The following is a 6,820-nucleotide window of genomic DNA, read 5'->3' as shown; positions in this document are numbered from 1 at the left end:
CCGTGGCCCCTTTCTTTGGGATAACTCTGCACTCTTGCGAGCTGCAAATGCCACTTCCAGCTTAGCTGTGCAGAAGAAGAACAACAAGAAGAAGAAATATCTCGAAATATGTCCGTCAGGCCACTTCCCTTGAGATAAATCTGCAAATATCTCGGAAACGAAGCGAGCTATGGCAAAATGTTAAGAGACCTTGTTTGTAGAGAATTAAGTTTCCTACTTTTTATGTTCGATGATATTTTTTGATCAGATGCGTAGTTCTCGAGATATATCAACATATTTAAAAGTTCCGAAGCTGCACCAACATAATAGAGGTACAGAAACACCGTGGCCTCTTTCTTTGAGATAACTCTGCACTATTGCGAGCTGCAAATGCCACTTCGAGGTTAGCTGTGCAGAAGAAGAACAACAAGAAGAAGAAATATCTCGAAATATGTCCGTCAGGCCCCTTCCCTTGAGATAAATCTGCAAATATCTCGGAAACGAAGAGAGCTATGGCAAAATGTTAAGAGACCTTTTTTGTAGAGAATTAAGTTCCCTACTTTTCATGTTCTATGATATTTTTTGATCAGATGCGTAGTTCTCGAGATATATCAAGATATTTAAAAGTTCCGAAGCAGCACCAACATAATAGAGATACAGAAACACCGTGGCCCCTTTCTTTGAGATAACTCTGCACTATTGCGAGCTGTAAATGCCACTTCCAGCTTAGCTGTGCAGAAGAAGAACAACAAGAAGAAGAAATATCTCGAAATATGTCCGTCAGGCCCCTCCCCTTGAGATAAATATGCAAATATCTCGGAAACGAAGCGAGCTATGGCAAAATGTTAAGAGACCTTTTTTGTACAGAATTAAGTTTCCTACTTTTTATGTTCTATGATATTTTTTGATCAGATGCGTAGTTCTCGAGATATATCAAGATATTTAAAAGTTCCGAAGCCGCACCAACATAATAGAGATACCGAAACACCGTGGCCCCTTTCTTTGAGATAACTCTGCACTATTGCGAGCTGTAAATGCCACTTCCAGCTTAGCTGTGCAGAAGAAGAACAACAAGAAGAAGAAATATCTCGAAATATGTCCGTCAGGCCCCTTCCCTTGAGATAAATCTGCAAATATCTCGGAAACGAAGCGAGCTATGGCAAAATGTTAACAGACCTTTTTTGTACAGAATTATGTTTCCTACTTTTTACGTTCTATGATATTTTTTGATCAGACGCGTAGTTCTCGAGATATATCAAGATATTTAAAAGTTCCGAAGCCGCACCAACATAATAGAGATACAGAAACACCGTGGCCCCTTTCTTTGAGATATCTCTGCACTATTGCGAGCTGCAAATGCCACTTCCAGCTTAGCTGTGCAGAAGAAGAACAACAAGAAGAAGAAATATCTCGAAATATGTCCGTCAGGACCCTGCCCTTGAGATATATCTGCAAATATCTCGGAAACGAAGCGAGCTATGGCAAAATGTTGAGAGACCTTTTTTGTAGAGAATTATGTTTCCTACAATTTATGTTCTATGATATTTTTTGATCAGAAGCGTAGTTTTCGAGATATGTCGAGATATTTAAAAGTTCCGTAGCCGCACCAACATAATAGAGATACAGAAACACCGTGGCCCCTTTCTTTGAGATAACTCTGCACTAGTGCGAGCCGCAAATGCCACTTCCAGCTTAGCTGTGCAGAAGAAGAACAACAAGAAGAAGAAATATCTCGAAATATGTCCGTTAGGCCCCTTCCCTTGAGATAAATCTGCAAATATCTCGGAAACGAAGCGAGCTATGGCAAAATGTTAAGCGACCTTTTTTGTAGAGAATTAAGTTTCCTACTTTTTATGTTCTATGATATTTTTTGATCAGATGCGTAGTTCTCGAGATATATCAAGATATTTAAAAGTTCCGAAGCCCCACCAACATAATAGAGATACAGAAACACCGTGGCCCCTTTCTTTGAGATAACTCTGCACTATTGCGAGCTGCAAATGCCACTTCCAGCTTAGCTGTGCAGAGGAAGAACAACAAGAAGAAGAAATATCTCGAAATATGTCCGTCAGGCCAGTTCCCTTGAGATAAATCTGCAAATATCTCGGAAACAAAGCGAGCTACGGCAAAATGTTAAGAGACCTTTTTTGTAGAAAATTAGGATTCCTACTTTTTATGTTCTATGATATTTTTTGATCAGATGCGTAGTTCTCGAGATATATCAAGATATTTAAAAGTTCCGAAGCCGCACCAACATAATAGAGATACAGAAACACCGTGGCCCCTTTCTTTGAGATAACTCTGCACTATTGCGGGCTGCAAATGCCACTTCCAGCTTAGCTGTGCAGAAGAAGACCAACAAGAAGAAGAAATATCTCGAAATATGTCCGTCAGGCCCCTTCCCTTGAGATAAATCTGCAAATATCTCGGAAACGAAGCGAGCTATGGCAAAATGTTAAGCGACCTTTTTTGTAGAGAATTAAGTTTCCTATTTTTTATGTTCTATGATATTATTTGATCAGATGCGTAGTTCTCGAGATATATCAAGATATTTAAAAGTTCCAAAGCCGCACCAACATAATAGAGATACAGAAACACCGTGGCCCCTTTCTTTCAGATAACTCTGCACTATTGCGAGCTGGAAATGCCACTTCCTGTTTAGCTGTGCAGAAGAAGAACAACAAGAAGAAGAAATATCCCGAAATATGTCCGTCAGGCCCCTTCCCTTGAGATAAATCTGCATATATCTCGGAAACGAAGCGAGCTATGGCAAAATGTTAAGAGACCTTTTTGGTAAAGAATGAAGTTTCCTACTTTTTATGTTCTATGATATTTTTTGATCAGATGCGTAGTTCTCGAGATATATCAAGATATTTAAAAGTTCCGAAGCCGCACCAACATAATAGAGATACAGGAACACCGTGGCCCCTTTCTTTCAGATAACTCTGCACTATTGCGAGCTGGAAATGCCACTTCCAGTTTAGCTGTGCAGAAGAAGAACAACAAGAAGAAGAAATATCCCGAAATATGTCCGTCAGGCCCCTTCCCTTGAGATAAATCTGCATATATCTCGGAAACGAAGCGAGCTATGGCAAAATGTTAAGAGACCTTTTTTTTAGAGAATGAAGTTTCCTACTTTTTATGTTCTATGATATTTTTTGATCAGATGCGTAGTTCTCGAGATATATCAAGATATTTAAAAGTTCCGAAGCCGCACCAACATAATAGAGATACAGAAACACCGTGGCCCCTTTCTTTGAGATAACTCTGCACTATTGCGAGCTGCAAATGCCACTTCCAGCTTAGCTGTGCAGAAGAAGAACAACAAGAAGAAGAAGTATCTCGAAATATGTCCGTCAGGCCCCTTCCCTTGAGATAAATCTGCAAATATCTCGGAAACGAAGCGAGCTATGGCAAAATGTTAAGAGACCTTTTTTGTAGAGAATTAAGTTTTCTACTTTTTATGTTCTATGATATTTTTTGATCAGATGCGTAGTTCTCGAGATATATCAAGATATTTAAAAGTTCCGAAGCCGCACCAACATAATAGAGATACAGAAACACCGTGGCCCCTTTCTTTGAGATAACTCTGCGCTATTGCGAGCTGGAAATGCCACTTCCAGTTTAGCTGTGCAGAAGAAGAACAACAAGAAGAGGAAATATCTCGAAATATGTCCGTCAGGCCCCTTCCCTTGAGATATATCTGCAAATATCTCGGAAACGAAACGAGCTATGGCAAAATGTTAAGAGACCTTTTTTGTAGAGAATTATGTTTCCTACAATTTATGTTCTATGATATTTTTTGATCAGAAGCGTAGTTTTCGAGATATATCGAGATATTTAAAAGATCCGAAGCTGCACCAACATAATAGAGATACAGAAACACCGTGGCCCCTTTCTTTGAGATAACTCTGCACTAGTGCGAGCCGCAAATGCCGCTTCCAGCTTAGCTGTGCAGAAGAAGAACAACAAGAAGAAGAAATATCTCGAAATATGTCCGTCAGGCCCCTTCCCTCGAGATAAATCTGCAAATATCTCGGAAACGAAGCGAGCTATGGCAAAATGTTAAGAGACCTTTTTTGTAGAGAATTAAGTTTCCCACAATTTAGGTTCTATGATATTTTTTGATCAGAAGCGTAGTTTTCGAGATATATCGAGATATTTAAAAGATCCGAAGCCGCACCAACATAATAGAGATACAGAAACACCGTGGCCCCTTTCTTTGAGATAACTCTGCACCATTGCGAGCTGCAAATGCCACTTCCAGCTTAGCTGTGCAGAAGAAGACCAATAAGAAGAAGAAATATCTCGAAATATGTCCGTCAGGCCCCATCCCTTGAGATAAATCTGCAAATATCTCGGAAACGAAGCGAGCTATGGCAAAATGTTAAGAGACCTTATTTGTAGAGAATTAAGTTTCCTACTTTTTATGTTCTATGATATTATTTGATCAGATGCGTAGTTCTCGAGATATATCAAGATATTTAAAAGTTCCGAAGCCGCACCAACATAATAGAGATACAGAAACACCGTGGCCCCTTTCTTTCAGATAACTCTGCACTATTGCGAGCTGGAAATGCCACTTCCTGTTTAGCTGTGCAGAAGAAGAACAACAAGAAGAAGAAATATCCCGAAATATGTCCGTCAGGCCCCTTCCCTTGAGATAAATCTGCATATATCTCGGAAACGAAGCGAGCTATGGCAAAATGTTAAGAGACCTTTTTGGTAGAGAATGAAGTTTCCTACTTTTTATGTTCTATGATATTTTTTGATCAGATGCGTAGTTCTCGAGATATATCAAGATATTTAAAAGTTCCGAAGCCGCACCAACATAATAGAGATACAGAAACACCGTGGCCCCTTTCTTTGAGATAACTCTGCACTATTGCGAGCTGCAAATGCCACTTCCAGCTTAGCTGTGCAGAAGAAGACCAACAAGAAGAAGAAATATCTCGAAATATGTCCGTCAGGCCCCTTCCCTTGAGATAAATCTGCAAATATCTCGGAAACGAAGCGAGCTATGGCAAAATGTTAAGAGACCTTATTTGTAGAGAATTAAGTTTTCTACTTTTTATGTTGTATGATATTATTTGATCAGATGCGTAGTTCTCGAGATATATCAAGATATTTAAAAGTTCCGAAGCCGCACCAACATAATAGAGATACAGAAACACCGTGGCCCCTTTCTTTCAGATAACTCTGCACTATTGCGAGCTGGACATGCCACTTCCTGTTTAGCTGTGCAGAAGAAGAACAACAAGAAGAAGAAATATCCCGAAATATGTCCGTCAGGCCCCTTCCCTTGAGATAAATCTGCATATATCTCCGAAACGAAGCGAGCTATGGCAAAATGTTAAGCGACTTTATTTGTAGAGAATTAAGTTTCCTACTTTTTATGTTCTATGATATTTTTTGATCAGATGCGTAGTTCTCGAGATATATCAAGATATTTAAAAGTTCCGAAGCCGCACCAACATAATAGAGATACAGAAACACCGTGGCCCCTTTCTTTGAGATAACTCTGCACTATTGCGAGCTGCAAATGCCACTTCCAGCTTAGCTGTGCAGAAGAAGAACAACAAGAAGAAGAAATATCTCGAAATATGTCCGTCAGGCCCCTTCCCTTGAGATAAATCTGCAAATATCTCGGAAACGAAGCGAGCTATGGCAAAATGTTAAGCGACTTTATTTGTAGAGAATTAAGTTTCCTACTTTTTACGTTCTATGATATTTTTTGATCAGATGCGTAGTTCTCGAGATATATCAAGATATTTTAAAGTTCCGAAGCCGCACCAACATAATAGAGATACAGAAACACCGTGGCCCCTTTCTTTGAGATAACTCTGCACTACTGCGAGCTGGAAATGCCACTTCCAGTTTAGCTGTGCAGAAGAAGAACAACAAGAAGAAGAAATATCTCGAAATATGTCCGTCAGGCCCCTTCCCTTGAGATAAATCTGCAAATATCTCGGAAACGAAGCGAGCTATGGCAAAATGTTAAGAGACCTTTTTTGTAGAGAATTAAGTTTCCTACTTTTTATGTTCTATGATATTTTTTGATCGGATGCGTAGTTCTCGAGATATATCAAGATATTTAAAAGTTCCGAAGCCGCACCAACATAATAGAGATACAGAAACACCGTGGCCCCTTTCTTTGAGATAACTCTGCACTATTGCGAGCTGCAAATGCCACTTCCAGCTTAGCTGTGCAGAAGAAGAACAACAAGAAGAAGAAATATCTCGAAATATGTCCGTCAGACCCCTTCCCTTGAGATAAATCTGCAAATATCTCGGAAACGAAGCGAGCTATGGCAAAATGTTAAGAGACCTTTTTTGTAGAGAATTAAGTTTCCTACTTTTTATGTTCTATGATATTTTTTGATCAGATGCGTAGTTCTCGACATATATCAAGATATTTAAAAGTTCCGAAGCCGCACCAACATAATAGAGATACAGAAACACCGTGGCCCCTTTCTTTGAGATAACTCTGCAGTATTGCGAGCTGTAAATGCCACTTCCAGCTTAGCTGTGCAGGAGAAGAACAACAAGAAGAAGAAATATCTCGAAATATGTCCGTCAGGCCCCTTCCCTTGAGATATATCTGCAAATATCTCGGAAACGAAGCGAGCTATGGCAAAATGTTAAGAGACCTTTTTTGTAGAGAATTATGTTTCCTACAATTTATGTTCTATGATATTTTTTGATCAGAAGCGTAGTTTTCGAGATATATCGAGATATTTAAAAGTTCCAAAGCCGCACCAACATAATAGAGATACAGAAACACCGTGGCCCCTTTCTTTGAGATAACTCTGCACTAGTGCGAGCCGCAAATGCCACTTCC

The sequence above is a fragment of the Osmia lignaria genome, unplaced genomic scaffold (genome assembly GCF_051020975.1).
Source record: "Osmia lignaria lignaria isolate PbOS001 unplaced genomic scaffold, iyOsmLign1 scaffold0013, whole genome shotgun sequence".
Lineage (NCBI taxonomy): Eukaryota > Metazoa > Arthropoda > Insecta > Hymenoptera > Megachilidae > Osmia > Osmia lignaria.
Note: the sequence above shows the minus strand (reverse complement) of the source record.